At 46.4% G+C, this 16694-nt stretch overlaps 3 pseudogenes across 3 annotated transcripts in view; all 3 read left to right on the top strand.

Moving 5' to 3' along the window:
* The window catches only part of LOC308169839 (protein regulator of cytokinesis 1-like), a 194852-nt pseudogene extending 192294 nt beyond the window's left edge, over window positions 1-2558 (top strand). The window contains exons 2-4 of the transcript in view: window positions 556-667; window positions 1703-2003; window positions 2051-2558. The product of the transcript in view is annotated as a protein regulator of cytokinesis 1-like (transcript). The remainder of the gene's footprint in view (window positions 1-555; window positions 668-1702; window positions 2004-2050) is intronic.
* A 450-nt stretch (window positions 2559-3008) lies between these two features.
* Window positions 3009-6473, top strand: LOC308169840 (UDP-glucuronosyltransferase 2C1-like; annotated as a pseudogene). The gene is made up of 3 exons: window positions 3009-3176; window positions 4311-5273; window positions 5957-6473. The product of its transcript is annotated as a UDP-glucuronosyltransferase 2C1-like (transcript).
* A 5614-nt stretch (window positions 6474-12087) lies between these two features.
* On the top strand, window positions 12088-15516 carry LOC308169841 (annotated as a pseudogene). Its single transcript has 2 exons — window positions 12088-13580; window positions 15488-15516. The product of its transcript is annotated as an uncharacterized misc_RNA (transcript).
* Window positions 15517-16694: the final 1178 nt, after the last annotated feature.

The raw sequence follows: 16694 nt of genomic DNA on the forward strand, positions 1-16694 counted from the left end.
ATGGAGCATACTCTCACTGAACTATTCACCTTAAACAGTCCTTTCCCATAACCTCACTAACAATAACTGTTAATTTTATTTACGTTATGTAGGCCAAGTTCATTGATTACAATGTAAATATACTTACTATAAATGTGAATCTACTATAGTCTGTTACTGTGTTCTACTATAGTCTGTTACTGTGTTCTACTATAGTCTGTTACTGTGTGTTTGTTGCTAGTTAGCTTAAGCTACTGCAATAGTGTGCTACTGTGAGTTGCCTACTAAGTTAGCTTAAGCTACTGCTACTGTTGGGTTTAGTGTGTTGCTACTGCTACCTGTAGTGTCTATGATTTTTAACACAAAAGCCTGCCCAAGCTTGAGAAGAAGCTGAAAGCCCAGATAGACGTGTGGGAGCAGGAGCAGGGGCGGGACTTCCTGGTCAACGGACAGCAGTTCCTGCAGTGTGTGGAGGAGCAGTGGGAGACGCACCGCGTAGAGAAGGAGCAGGAGAAACTGGAGAGACAATTGAAGAAAAGCAAGCAGACAGAAATGGATATGCTCTATGGAACGTCCGTCAGAACACCAACTCAAAGGAGGTTCCTTGGCACTGTGACCCCCAGTAAAACACGAAAGCTCAATGCCACCAGTCGTAACAGCCGCAGTCGTCTCAGTGAAAACCAGCAATGTGCTGAAGGAGGAGCTTGGATATGCTGACATCGAGGAGTACTTCTGGACCGATTCCAAGGTCGTTCTAGGGTACATTAACAACGGGGCCCGACGATTCCACACGTTCGTGGCCAACCGTGTCCAGAAGATACACCTCAGCACAACTCACCAGCAGAGCTGACAGAACGGCTATGGTAACTCATATGACCACTCTGTATAAATGTGGTGAGCAGAAAAGCATCTCAGAATGCACAACGCACCAAACCTTGAGGCGGATAGACTACAACAGCAGAAGGCTATGTGAGGTTCCACTTCTGTCAGCCAAGAACAGAAAACTGATGCTAACCAAAACCGGACAGTTGAAGACTGGTGTGGGGAGCAATGCCCAACTATTTTACTTACAGGAATGCAATATTTTAATGGTCTTTTTATGATTGTATAGTTCTTTTTCAATTTGTTATTGTATTGGTATTTGGTCACTGTATAGGCTACAGTGATTCATATTCTGAAGTTAGTGTAAACTATGCATTATAATGTTTTTTTTTATGTATATAAACTGTTGAAATGTTGTTTCTCAGCTAATTTTTACCTTGCCATGATGGAATAGGCCAATAGGCTAATTCATAAATGATGATACTGCAGATGCCGGCTACAATAATAAATAATATGAGTAGGCCTAAATCAGTTGTTAACATAATTATTTATGTATTTTACTTAGCAATATCACATCAACGTTGTTCAACATGGACACTGGTGTGTTTGTTTCCCTCTGGAGAGCAGTGAGCCGGGGGCGATGTCTGGAGAAGCCAGGTAGTAGGAGAACGGTGACCAGTAGAATAAATGTGCGACACACGCTACGAAGCGTCGACACATCCCTAGTGACCAGCTGTGGAAGCCAGAGACACTGCCGAGCGACGACCATTATTATTATTATAATTTGTTCGGACGATTACGCCAGCGCAACCCAAGTGGTGCGACTGAGGTTTTGCTTAGAAGTTAGAGGTGTTTGAAATAAACGGGGCTGTGTCCCGAACCCTCGTTCCGCGTTGTGCAGACGACTCCCTCTGTGCAAGACCTTTCAGTTCGGTGGCGCCAAATCGAGGGGCACAGAGTCGGTGCGTTGACGGGAGGCAAGGACCCGGCGAGAGCGTAGAGGGGCGCGGGCACGGAGACGTCCCCGCTCGGCCACATCCTGGCCCACTTGGCACGGCTCCAGACAGCGACTGCGAGAAGGCGGCCGTGGAGGAGCACAAGCATCTCCAGAGGGACATGTCCAGGGCTCCGCCAAAGAGAGACTGCAGCTCGGAGCTCTCCCTGCCCCACAGCTTCCACCCCCTTCCCCTGCGGCCTCAAGAGTGTGTCCGCTCTCTCCTCGGACTTCCTGGATCCCATGGTGTCCAAGACCCCCCCCCTCCTCCTCTGTCCCCACGGGCACCGTGTCCCTGTCCCATTTCGAGGTGTCGGACAAGCCCCGGATCTGGTCTCTGGCGCGCACGGCGGCCACAGGGGTCATCCTAGGGTCTCACCACGGCGCCGAGCTGCGGACCGGTAGCACGGCCGGGGACTGCCAACTGCAGAGCGCCAGGCTCCCGGTGACCGGTAGCGGCCAGTGTGGGAACCTCAGGAGCCGTCAGGATCCTATAAACATGTCCCATGCAGAGAACCCCTTTCAAGAGGCGCCGTTGCACTCAAAAGTGTACAGCAGTGTTTCTCAAGCTGGCAGCTACAGTCACAAGGCCCCCCAACTGCACTGCTCCTCCTACCCTGCGCTTAATGAGACATGCCAGTACTCCACCATTGAAGGATTCTCAAGTGGGAAGGTTGAGACAGAGCCATCGGAACTCAGTGACACGTGTGTGACTCTGCAGGATGACAAGGTCACCGCCTTCAGACCTGTGATGAAGAGGTGAGGCAGGTTGATGGATACACAGACAATAAACAGTGGGAGATTTATTTAGCTGATATTATGCACTAAGGACATTGGATGAGACGAACATCCGACAGTAGCCTGCCTGACACCTGGCTGGGGACTATGCGGGGGCGCTACAGCAGTGAACGTTGACCCTTTGTCGAAGCTGTGGAGGCAGACATAATTTTGCACAATGTTGTTTTCATGGTGTTGATAACTTTATGCAAGACTTTCAAATGCAACGGTATGATAACTGACGGTCAATTCATATGTATGCAATGGGCAATCGTAGTGTAGCGTAGTGTTTTAAGTGTGTGGTAGCAACGTGTTCATGTCTGTTAATAAACGTCTAGCTGTGACATTTGATACGCCGCCTCCGACTCCCGTCTCTCGGCACTACATTGGTGACCCCGACGTCAGTCCCGTTGAAGTATCCGAGACTGAACCGAACATGGCAAATAACGCCGTTTTTCTCAAATTGCCGGAGTTTTGGGAGACGTCCGCGGCAGCATGGTTCGCACAGACGGAGGCGCAGTTCGCCCTCCGTGGGATTACAGATGATGCCGCATGCTACTTCCATGTCGTCTCGGCTCTGGGGAGCTCCACTGCAGCCAGAACGGTGGGCTTCATTACAGCTCCCCCTGCCCTGAATAAATATACAGCGTTTAAGACTCTCCTCCTCAGGACCTTCGGACTATCACGGTCAGAACGAGCCCGACGTCTGTTCGCAATTCAGGGGCTGGGAGACAGCAAGCCTTCCCAGCACATGGACATGATGCTGAACCTGAACCTGCTCCTGGGTCCTACCTTGCCGTGTCACAGTTAGGTTATAATCAACCATTCCAACCATGATGAATCAGACACAATGTATGATATTGGTTCCTTATTGCAAATAAACTCCACTTACAGCCTATTGGTCATAACCAGATGCTTTTCTTTTCCACCTGCAATATGCAAAGCTGCATATCTGGCCCCATGTAGGCAACACAATTCCAGGTAACACTTAATTGTTTTGTTGATCAAGCGTTCGAATAATTAACGTATATTTGTATAGCGCTTTTCCTGCAAACGTTGCAGCTCAAAGTGCTCCAATCATTATATAATCATAATTTAATTATTTAGTCATTTAAAGGCAATATTAAAAATATGGGTTTTTAGTCTTGACATATTTGCTGAGGTTGTATTGCAAAGGTTGAGGTTGAGGTTGAGGTTGTAATGCAAACTGGCAGTGCATTTGGCAGTGGGTGCATAAATGACACAGAATGACACAGAAACACCCACAGAGCAGTACAATTATGCTTCAGAGAGCATCAAGTAAATATATCTAGAATGTTTTTCTGATAATGTGTACTGGACAATCGAATAGATGGGAAAAACAAATATGGAGTAAAATGCCACTAATGTCAATGAGGTCATGTGAAGCATGTGATTTTCATTATATTTGGATATGAAACTGCCCGAATTGCAACCCGAAAAGTTAAAGTCATAAAGTTAGTCCCTTGACAAAATAGTTGGCATTTGCAGTTGATAAAGCAGAAAAAACTGTTCATTTGTATACAAGACAATGAGGTATGGCACTTTTTACTTAGAGGAGGTGCAAGGAAGACAAGAAACTCAGAGGGGCTTATCGAGCGTCTCCCTTGATCATAGAATTTGATTAACAGTTAATGGAAAAATATTAAAATGACAGAACAAAATAAACAGATCAATAAAGAACAAAACAAAAAAACAAAAACAAACTAACAAACGAAAGAACGGGAGAAACATATATCATGACCTCACCGTCCTGCGCTCCTCCAAGAGCTGGTACATCCCCGAGAGCTCCCCTCTCTACACCCTCATCACCGTGACACCGCCAGGCGGCGGAGGAGGAGGAGGGGGCGACATCGGCCCCGACTTCTACGCCCTCCTGATGCAGCGCTCGCTGGAGCTGCGCAAGATGTACCCCCTCCGGCGCTTCTTGGAGCAGCAGAAGGACGTGGCAGCCATGTTGATGATGTTCCACGGCGGGGCGCTCAGGATGATCTCTGCCATTCTGGAGGAGTCCTCCCTCGTGGCCAAACTGAAAGCCTCTGACTTTGACGTGATGCTCACTGACCCTGCTTTCCCCGCAGGGGTCCTCCTCGCCCAGTATCTGGGCCTGCCCATGGTCTATAACGTACGCTGGCTCAACGCGGGCGAAGCTCACATGACCATCGCCCCCACGCCGCCCTCCTACGTGCCCATGTACAACTCCCTGTTCCACGACCGGATGGACTTCCTGCAGAGGACGGAGAACCTCCTACGCTACATGGCCAGCCTCCTCCAGGAGCACCTGGTCATCCTGCCGCTCTACGCCGACCTGCTCCAGCGCCACTTCCCAGTCGGCGCCGACCTGCTCTCCATGCAGCGCTCGGCTGACGTCTGGCTGATGCGCGTGGACTTTGTCTTTGAGTTCCCGCGTCCTACCATGCCTAACGTGGTCTACATTGGTGGGTTCCAGTGCCGCCCAGCCCAGCCCAGCCCAACCTCTCCCTGCTGAACTGGAGGCCTTCATGGAGGGCTCTGGGGAGCATGGGGTGGTGGTCATGTCCCTGGGGACGCTGGTGTCCACTCTGCCCAGGGAGATGACTGAGGCCATCGCTGCAGCCTTCTCCCAGCTGCCCCAGAGGGTGGTGTGGAGGTACCTGGGCCAGAGGCCTTCCTCACTGGGGAACAACACCCTGCTGCTGGACTGGCTCTGTTGTGAATCCCTCTTCGGCTCCGCCCCCTCCTGCCTCGTTGGCGCTCGTTGAGCCTCATCAGGCTCAAGTGGAGACAGCTGGACCTTCCACAGCAGGCTATCAACTCAGGAAGAGGCAGCCCTATAAAGAGCCCCAGAAACCTTCCTCCGACGCTTGATTATTTTGACCCATGTGGGAACCTGCCTTCCCTGCCTAGACCCCTGCCTGCCTATCGACTACTTCTCCTGCCTATGCCCCAGCCTGCCTGCCGACTACTTCTCCTGCCTAACCCCCAGCCTGCCTGCCGACTAATCCCCCTGCCAAACCCCCCCCCCGTCTGCCTGCCGACATCCTCTCCTGCCTAACCCCCCCCACCCTGCCTGCCTGCTGACTATTCCCCCTCTCTGCTCTGGACTGGTTAGTACACGTACATATTTCAACACTTCACTCATCTACATATCTACACCACACTAGCTCTTGCACGCTAGACACTCACACTCGGACACAGAGTACAGTCCCACTCACACCTCATTTTCTAGTTTTCTGGCATCCACACATTCCCCCCACTTAGGTCCCGTTAGAGTAGGTTTATTATTTTGTCCATTTTAATAAATCCTTTTATTGTTATTTGCCTCTTGTGTCCGTCTGTTCTGGGGTTCTGCCACACTTGACTCTTTTCTTAGTTACATCTTAACAGGCTCCCCCAGAACGACCTCCTGGGACACCCCAAGACCCGAGCCTTTGTGGCCCACGGAGGCACCAACGGCCTGTATGAGGCCATCTACCATGGGGTCCCTGTGCTGGGCCTCCCGCTCATCTTCGACCAGTTTGACAACGTCCTCCGGCTGCAAGTGAGGGGGGCAGCCCGGGTGCTGGAGGCAGCCACTCTCACCACAGAGGGCTTCGTGGGGGCCCTGAGGGATGTCCTGGAGAAGCCCTCCTACCACCTCAGTATGCAGAGGCTCTCCCGCCTGCATCGTGACCATCCCCTGTCCCCATTGGCGAGCGCCACCTTCTGGATCGAGTACGTTATGAGAAACAAAGGAGCAGCCCACCTGCGCACTGAGGCCTACAGCCTGCCCTGGTACTCCTACCATAGCCTGGACGTGTCAGCGCTGCTCCTTGCCCTCGGCGGGGGCCTTCTCTGGGCCTCGGTCTCGATCTGCAGCCTGCTGTGCTGCAGGAGCTCCAAGAGGAAGACCAAGGTGGAATGAGTTCTGATTCTGTAGATGGAACACAGCCATTTGAGGTTATTTTGGATCCTGTACAAATGTAACTATACAGTTTGTTGATGTCACTATGAAACCATTTCATTGACCACATATATGAGGTCAATGGAAGTGAAGATAAGTTTACATAAGAGAAACAAATTAGGCAAATCAATTGTGATCAAGGAATAGGTGTTGTTTGGCAGCCTTTTTGAACAAGTAGGGTGAGAGGTCAAAGAAATGAGAAGGGAGTTGACTAAATACTTTGGCTCCTCTGAAGTGAAGACTAAATTGAGACAAGTGGATGGCAATAAGAGTTGACTCTTATTTATTGTATTGTAAGAATGATTTTCTTCGATTTTCCTAAAGAAACTATTGAATGTAGAGGGAAACTGGTGGTGAATTGCTTTGAAGACAAACTGTGCTACGTGAAGAAAGTTTACTTGGAAGATGCTGAGTATCGATCATTCCTGGAAGAGAGGTTGAAGTAGCTTGAGAAATAATTTTAACACAACATTTTTGGAGAAGATAGATATGATTCAGCTTGGTTGGATGGGTACTGGCCCAAATAATATTACAATAATTAATATAGGGGTAAATCAGGGAATAATACAACATCAGGGGCCTCATTTATAGAACGTGCTTAGATCAAATGTTGATCTTACCCGTGTCGTATGTAGAAAACCACGTCAACGTAGTGATTTATACAATTTCAACGTGAGTCAATTTGACCGTGGAAACGATCGTAGCTCGACGTCGAGTATTCAACTTGCTTACGCACATTACCTACTGGTTATGCAGAGTTATTACAGGCATGTGAGCCGCACTGGAAAAACGTTGCCTACTGTAATTCATGCAAGTGGCTCGTAATAAAATTAACGATGTTGTTACCAGCCAAGAAAATGAGTTAAATTCAATATTTAAAGGGAACTGATGTTTATAATTGTATTTCAGTCTTCCTTTATATGCCATCATTAGGCTATTGTATGGTGTAATCACTCTAAATTGAGGCGTGATAAATTCATTGTGATTCCTCAGGTGTTGCACATTAAAGACTATCCTATATATACTCTACTACAGTAAGCAAACAATTGACACTCAACCATGGCTGTGCTTGTTTTATTGGAGGACTTGGCAAACCATGCGTTTCATAGGGAGAGAGTGTTTAGGGACAGGGCGGCCTTTTTTGCCCACAACGACGAATGGCTAACGAGCCGCTAACGGTTCCCGAGAGCCATTCTCATTGATTTGTGCGACCAACTATCCCCAGGCTTGGAGAGGAGGACACGCCGCAACAGGAACCCTCGAGCCGCCTCCATCTCTTTACAGTCAGACTTCTCCTCAGACTCATTGTAGCTTGGTTTCATGAAGTAATTGTTAAGCTTACTTTGTCTTGCCATGTTTACCTCTCGCTCGCTATGGTGCACTTTAAGGCTGCCACAAACAATTATTTTCATAGTCGACTAGTCACCGATTATTTTAACGATTAGTCGACTAATCGGATCATAATTTACAATTACTCAATCGCTCTTATTTAGCTATCATCTTCTAAATTTAGCTTGAAGTTGTTAGTTGTTGTTGTAGGCATGTGCTAACTAAAAATAAAGACAATTAAAATGATTGACCGTAAAATAGATATTTTAATGAACTTTGCAGATTTATTTCTGGCATCACTTGCATGTAATGTAAAGTGTAGTAGAGAGTGCAAACTGCTGAGTAAAATGAGGTAGGCTAGGCACTAGGCAACCAAAACAATACAAAAACAAAAATAAATACTTGTACAGAGTACAAACGTTTTGCTTTGCTTCACTCATCTCTGGCATCAAACATACATTTTAAATAGAATACATTAAACAAATAAAATGAGGTAGGCACTAAGGCAACTAAAAAAGAGCAATTATCCACAAAAAGAAATGTTTGGTCTCAATCAAATAACATAACAAAGAAAAGTGCAGGAGACTGAGCAAAGAAATTGTTTCTCTCCTGTGTGGTCTATTCATTCGTAGCGAGGAAAGTCAGCATTTCCACATGTTCTGGAGAGAGGCTTGCTCTCTTTTGAGAGCAGATGTTCCCTGCTGCAGAGAAGATCCTCTCGGATGGGGTGGAGGTTGCAGGGATGCACAGAAAATATTTTGCCAGCTTAGATAGTGTGGGGAAACGCCCCTCATTTTGGCTCCACCATTTGAGAGGGTCATCCTTTTTTGATACTGGGGCCTCTGCGAAGTACAGCTGAACTTCATTTCTCACCATTTTGATCTTTTCGTCCTCCTGTGACTGTGAGGCTTCTCCCTCGTCCTCAGTCTGACTGTCTGTGTCAGACTGAAGGAGGCTGTCCAGAGCTGACTTTTCCCCTCTGCCTGTGCCTGGAACATTGGTCTTATTCTGCTGATGTGTCCCAGGCTCCTTTGCTTCTTTGAGAGCAAGCACTTCAACAGTCTCCTGCATCCTGATGCCATCTTCATGAGACACAAACTTCAGCTTTCTGAATCTGGGGTCCAAGGCAGCTGAAATAGCAATTGGGTTCTCTTTGTCTACTGAGACTGTGCTCAGACCTCCCCATCTATCTGTTATCCCTTTTCCTGCACTGATCAAGAATGCTTTTCCTGCGCTTGTCTCAAAATGGCTTTGGTGGACGGACCGCTTCAGCCCTTTGACCACCTGTGGAAGAACTGAAACAGTTGCATACTGCTGTCCACTAAGGTAAACGGTAGCAGTCTCAAAAGGCTCCAACCCTTGCTTCAGCTCTTCAAGCAGCGCCCATTGCAGCCCAGATATGTTGTCATCTTAGTCACAGCAAACCTGGACTAGGCCAGCTCCTCGAAAACATATTTATTTATTGTGGGCCGATATTTTTTTGAAAGAAGACAGAAACATTGCTTTTGTTTTGACAGTTGGTCATAGGTGGGAGGCCTTATGCCTATTATTGGACTCTAACCAGTGACCACTGGTAGTTAGCCGCTTGAGATAGTTTTGGTTACAGTGTGGCTAATATTTCCTGTCTGTTCTTTTCTTTTTTCTTTCTTTTCTTCCCCCAACAGCTTCCAGTCAAAGTGGGCACACAGAACACTCACACCAAAGTCAGCACAGAGCACAACAAGGAATGTCTGATCAACATCTCCAAGTACAAATTCTCTCTGGTCATCAGTATTGATATCCTGTTTATTGTTATTGATATCCTGTTTATTGTTATTGATATCCTGCTTATTGTTATTGATATCCTGCTTATTGTTATTGATATCCTGGTTATTCTTATTGATATCCTGGTTATTGTTATTGATATCCTGGTTATTGTTATTGATATCCTGTTTATTCTTATTGATATCCTGGTTATTGTTATTGATATCCTGGTTATTGTTATTGATATCCTGGTTATTGTTATTGATATCCTGGTTATTGTTATTGATATCCTGGTTATTCTTATTGATATCCTGGTTATTGTTATTGATATCCTGGTTATTGTTATTGATATCCTGGTTATTGTTATTGATATCCTGGTTATTGTTATTGATATCCTGGTTATTGTTATTGATATCCTGGTTATTGTTATTGATATCCTGTTTATTGTTATTGATATCCTGGTTATTGTTATTGATATCCTGGTTATTGTTATTGATATCCTGTTTATTGTTATTGATATCCTGTTTATTGTTATTGATATCCTGGTTATTGTTATTGATATCCTGGTTATTGTTATTGATATCCTGTTTATTCTTATTGATATCCTGGTTATTGTTATTGATATCCTGGTTATTGTTATTGATATCCTGGTTATTGTTATTGATATCCTGGTTATTGTTATCCTGTTTATTGTTATTGATATCCTGGTTATTGTTATTGATATCCTGTTTATTCTTATTGATATCCTGGTTATTGTTATTGATATCCTGGTTATTGTTATTGATATCCTGGTTATTGTTATCCTGTTTATTGTTATTGATATCCTGGTTATTGTTATTGATATCCTGGTTATTGTTATTGATATCCTGGTTATTCTTATTGATATCCTGGTTATTGTTATTGATATCCTGTTTATTGTTATTGATATCCTGGTTATTGTTATTGATATCCTGGTTATTGTTATTGATATCCTGTTTATTGTTATTGATATCCTGTTTATTGTTATTGATATCCTGTTTATTGTTATTGATATCCTGGTTATTGTTATTGATATCCTGTTTATTGTTATTGATATCCTGGTTATTGTTATTGATATCCTGTTTATTGTTATTGATATCCTGGTTATTCTTATTGATATCCTGGTTATTCTTATTGATATCCTGGTTATTCTTATTGATTGTTGTCTATAAACAAAAGTCTGTATCAAACACTGAATTCGACATCGCGAGATCGCCGGGTGAACAGTACTACGCTATCCCAACACTAAGGCGTAAGCGACGGAGGCGAGACCGTAAACAACGCCGAGGCCGCCGGGGAGGCCTGCTAGCAAGGCTGAGGAGAAGCCCAAACAAACCAGCTTTACCAAGCATTTTCCTCTCTAACGTCAGATCCCTGACGAACAAGATGGATGAACTGAGACTACAGGTGGCCAAAAACAGCATCGTAGGGGATAGCTGTGTGATTATTCTGACCGAAACCTGGCTAAATGACAACATTGTGGACGCTACTGTTAGCTTGGAGGGACGTACGTTGCACCGCGCTGACCGAACGGAGCTTAGTGAGAAGACCCGCGGAGGCGGCCTCATTATATCCACGAAGGACAGCTGGTGCTTAAACACGAAAACTGTAAGTAGCCACTGCTCCCCAGACCTGGAATACTTGACTGTTAAATGCCGACCCACATACCTCCCTAGGGAGTTTAACGCGGTGCTAATTACATGTGTGTATATAGCGCCTAGCGCAGACAGCAAAGTAGCATTGGCGCGACTATATGAAGTGATTAGTAGCCAACAAAGCACTGATCCACAGGCTATTCACATCATAGCGGGGGACTTTAATCATGTCGACCTGAAGGCAGTACTACCCAAGTTCTATCAGCATGTAAAATGTGCAACGAGAGGAGAAAAAACACTGGATAAGGTATACACCAACATCAAACGTGCTTACAAGGCTAGTCCGCTAGCTCATCTAGGCATGTCTGACCATGTGTCAATCCTCCTGATTCCTGCATACACTACAATGGGGAAAAGTGCTCCCATCACCACTAAGACTGTCAGAACCTGGCCAGAAGGGTCCGCTCCACTGCAGATCTGCCTAAATGACACCCTATGGCAGGAATATGAGCATGAGGACCTGGAACAGTACACGTCGTCGGTTCTGAACCACATAGTGAACTGCACCAACTCAGTCACCGTGGACAAACGGGTCCGGGTCTACCCCAACACGAAGCCATGGATGACTGGGAAGGTCCAAAAACTGATCAACGAGAGGGACAACGCCTTCTTCGCAGGGAAGAGCACACCGCTGTACAGCTCCACCAGGGCCAACCTAAAGCGCGGCATCAAAGCGGCCAAGGCAGAGCACAGAGAGAAGATTGAGGAATGCCTCCTGAGCAACGACTCCAGGCGGATGTGGCAGGGGGTTCAGCAGATGACAAACTTCAGAGCCAACAGGCTCACAGCCGCAGAGGACGACCCCCTGCTGGCGGGAAAGCTGAACACCTTCTACGCCCGGTTCGGCGGGTATCTGGGTGAAAAACCACGGCAACCCCATCATCAGACGCAACCACATCCACCATGGTCGAGACGTGGGAGTGTTCACCTTCGACCACGGCATGGGTTACTTTGAGAGCTGTAACATCCATAGGAACCGCATAGCAGGCTTCGAGGTGAAGGCGTACGCCAACCCCACCGTGGTGCGCTGTGAGATCCACCACGGCCAGACGGGAGGCATCTACGTCCACGAGAAGGGAAGGGGACAGTTCATAGAGAACAAGATCTATGCCAACAACTTTGCCGGAGTGTGGATCACCTCCAACAGCGACCCCACAATACGGGGCAACGCTATCTTTAACGGGAACCAAGGAGGCGTGTACATATTTGGAGATGGCCGGGGCTTGATAGAGGGCAACGACATCTATGGCAAAGCTCTGGCGGGAATCCAGATCCGAACCAACAGTTGTCCCATCGTACGACACAACAAGATCCACGACGGACAGCATGGCGGCATCTACGTGCATGAGAAGGGCCAGGGGGTGATCGAGGAGAACGAGGTGTACAGCAACACGTTGGCGGGGGTCTGGGTGACGACCGGCAGCACGCCTGTCCTCCGCAGGAACCGCATCCACAGCGGCAAACAGGTGGGGGTGTATTTCTATGATAACGGCCACGGGGTGTTGGAGGACAATGACATCTATAATCACATGTACTCCGGCGTGCAGATACGGACGGGGAGCAACCCGAAGATCAGACGCAATAAGATCTGGGGAGGACAGAATGGAGGCATTCTGGTCTACAACTCAGGTCTGGGCTTCATCGAGGACAATGAGATCTTTGACAACGCCATGGCGGGGGTGTGGATCAAGACGGACAGCAACCCCACGCTGAGGCGCAACAAGATCCACGACGGAGGAATCTGCATCTTCAACGGAGGGAGAGGTCTGCTGGAGGAGAACGACATCTTCAGGAACGCCCAGGCCGGAGTCCTGATCAGCACCAACAGCCACCCGGTGCTTCGAAAGAACCGCATCTTCGACGGCTTCGCAGCAGGCATCGAGATCACCAACCACGCGACGGCGACGCTGGAGGGAAACCAGATCTTCAACAACCGCTTTGGAGGCCTGTTCCTCGCCTCGGGGGTCAACGTCACCATGAAAGATAATAAGATCATGAATAACCAGGATGCCATAGAGAAGGCTGTGAGCAGAGGGCAGTGTCTCTACAAGATCTCCAGCTACACCAGTTACCCCATGCACGACTTTTACAGGTGTCACACCTGCAATACGACAGACAGAAATGCCATCTGTGTGAACTGCATTAAGAAATGCCACCAGGGGCATGATGTGGAATTTATACGGCATGATAGGTTTTTCTGTGACTGTGGAGCAGGAACGTTGTCCAACCCCTGCACACTGGCTGGAGAGCCCACCCACGATACAGACACTGTACGACTCAGCACCGCCCATAGAGTTCCAAAACTCCGTAGTCCGGACGGATTGTATGGCAGCTAGTGCTGAGGCACAAACATGTACATTTCAAGCCTGCAAACTGTGACACTTTAAAATAACGTGAAAAAATACTTTTGTGCAATATGACAACCCTAGTTGACTATCTGTGCAGTATAGTACAGTGGATTGTGTACATAGCCTTTATTTATGTAAACCAGCTCCTTACCTTACCTTGTGATTTTGTGCTTTTTCTAAAAAAAAATAAAAAAAAAAATCCCTTTCCTAACACCAGGGGAGCCACCCCTCCTAAATTTCGTTGTTTGGTACCTGTACTGTAGCTGTTATGAAGGCCCACAATTTAGAGCCAGTTAGTTTCCCCAAATCAGCCCTATTTTGCCCCTGTTATTTCCTTAATTATTTTCCATACTATTCATGTACGTTTTCATGAAGGGGTATGTATTGTTATTGTAATTGTATAAGTTCTGTCTTAGATTTGTTCAGTATTGTGCAAGCGCCAGATTAGTGGGCGTGGTTTTGATTGGCGTACGTGACTTGATGTATGTTCGGTTGGTATCTATAGCTACGGAGGTGGTCTGTGCGTTAGAGTGAAGATGAATGAGAAGTTACTCCGGTCAGTCACAAAGTCGACCAAGCATAGCTGAATTCAGCCTCGTCAAGGTGAACTCATTACTGTGTACTGTGTGATGCTGTCTAGGAGACCTGCCTTTAACATCGACTGTTAATAGTAAATCACTAGCTACCCGCATCACCGCGGGAGTTCGGAGTTTAGTGAGTTAACAGCGCTAGCCCAGTTTAGCTGTGTCACCGTTAGCCAGCCTTGCTAGCCGCCGGCTGCTAACGTTGGCGCATAGCGAGACCAAAGCCAAACAAAGCCGTCGCCTCCGAGGTGGATTGCGACCGACCGCTAACACCACCGGAGCTGACCGTGGACCACCGGACCTGAACCATTCACACCTCGTCGTTTACTACGAAGACGCCCCTTTCCCTTCAAATTGCAACGTCACTCCCCCCCCTTATCTGCTGCCTTCCTCGAATCACATACGAGCTCCAACCAGGCCTCAACGCGCTCATTTTCAGTCCGGGACTCTAAGCCTTTTCAGGCCAGGTACTGTGTGTGAGTGAGTGAGTGAGTGTGTGTGTGGCCGGCGGGGAGGGAGTATATTGGGATGTATATATAATTTGTATAAATAAATGTGTTTGTTTATATTTGATACATTGCTGTGTGTTTAGTTGTCTGTATTGTTTAGTTTAACAGCAAATCTAGTATTGGGTTTAAGTATTGTCTTATAGTGTGATTAACTGAGTTATAGCTTGTATTATAATATATGATATATATATATAACTGTGATATGCTAGTCTAAAGGGTTGCTGGCGCCCCCTGCCTCTATCCTCCTACACTGCCGATTTAGCTCAGAGTTAGTTAGATAACCAGCCCTTCCTAAAATTCTACAGTCCTTTAGCTACTCCCTGGTTACAGTAGCAATGACAAATAAAGTCCATTCCATTCCATTCCATTCCATATACAGTGCAGTATAACATCAACTTTGGGATACCTTCTTGTTTGTAGAGGCAAGATCGCTGTCTGTCTCTGTTATCGGTCTGACTGTCTCTCTCTCTCTCTCTCTCGTTGTCTTTTATAAATGTCACATACACTGTCTTGGGCTTGCAGAGACACTAATAAACATATATTTGGGGAGTTTTTATGTATTATTTCCCTCATGGATTCAGCAGCCCCATCTGGGCTTGTTTCAATGGAGTCAATAAATAAGTAGTGCTTGCCCCTTGGAGTTACCTCAGGATCTGAGAGAGTGGCAGTGACAGGCCAGCGCTGTTCCAGGAGTCTCTCTACCATGTGGAACGTACTGTTCCATCTTGTACTGACGTCCTGTATCAGTGAATTTTTCGTTACGTGCATCTGCTCCTGTTTCATCTTCAGTTGTGTACTGGCTAGCTCGCTTCTCTTGAAGTGCTCCACTAACTGTCTTGCAGCACCTAGCGCTCTGCTGATGGTGGACTCTTTGAGGGCAGTGTTAACTATGAGCTGGAGTGTGTGCCCAGCACAGCGGATAGAGGCCCATCCATGTTTTTCTTCCAGCTATTCGCATCGCTGCCACCATGTTGGACCCACTGTCATGAACTACTGCTTTTATTTTGGCAGGCGAGATGTCAAACTCTTCTGCCACCTCCTCCATCCATGTCATTATGTTTGCACCTGTATGCCTCTCCTGAAGAGGCATGGTGGCAAGGTTGAAGCTCTTCATTTGCCAATCTTCACTGAGGAAATGGCAGGACACACCAAGGTATGCCTCTGTTGCACGACTAGTCCACACATCAGCAGTCAGGGTGAGGGAGCCTTTGACAGTTTTGAGGGTCTCCTTTAGAAGACATCAGCGGTGATTTTAGTTAGCATTTTTAAATGAAAAGACCCATACAATGTACAGTAAGCATTAAACAGATCAGTTAGATTTTATTAACAATCTTGTGGCCAGTTTATGCATCAAGATTTAGATTTATTTATTCATTCATTTTGTTGTTATATCAAATACAATTATACAGTAGGTTAAACATTCAACATATCAGTTTAATTTTTTTATTTACATTACATTGCTGCCATTTATGCTTTAATGTATGCTTTAACCAAGTTTAATTATTGATCACTCAGACAGCAATCTCTTAATATTATTTCTTCTTGAAATGTGTTAAATCATAAATACAAATTGCTATTTGTGTGTGTGTGTGGGGGGGGGGGGGAGAGACACATACCTTCTGAAAGGTTGTATCATATTTATTTTCCATCAATTTGGTGAAATGTGCTCGGCCCGGGAGGTATTTGTCGTGGTATTCAGGGTTGAACTGCTTAATCATTTCTTTAAATCCTTCGTCAGCAACCATGGACAAGGGTCTCATATCCTTAACCAGCATGTTCAGGATTGATCCGGTCAGGACGGTGGCTTGCTGGGGTGTGCACGTTGGCATCTTGACAAGATAACTATCCATAGTAGAAGAACGCGCCTTCTTAGCACTGTAACGTTAAGACAACATTTTTAGCTATTTGATAAGTATCGCTTTGATGACAACTTTACAGCACATAACGTAAAATAATGTAAGAAGGCTTTTAACGTAACGATATCGTTAGCCATTAG

The sequence above is a fragment of the Nansenia antarctica genome (assembly GCF_963989245.1).
Source record: "Nansenia antarctica genome assembly, chromosome: 14".
Lineage (NCBI taxonomy): Eukaryota > Metazoa > Chordata > Actinopteri > Argentiniformes > Microstomatidae > Nansenia > Nansenia antarctica.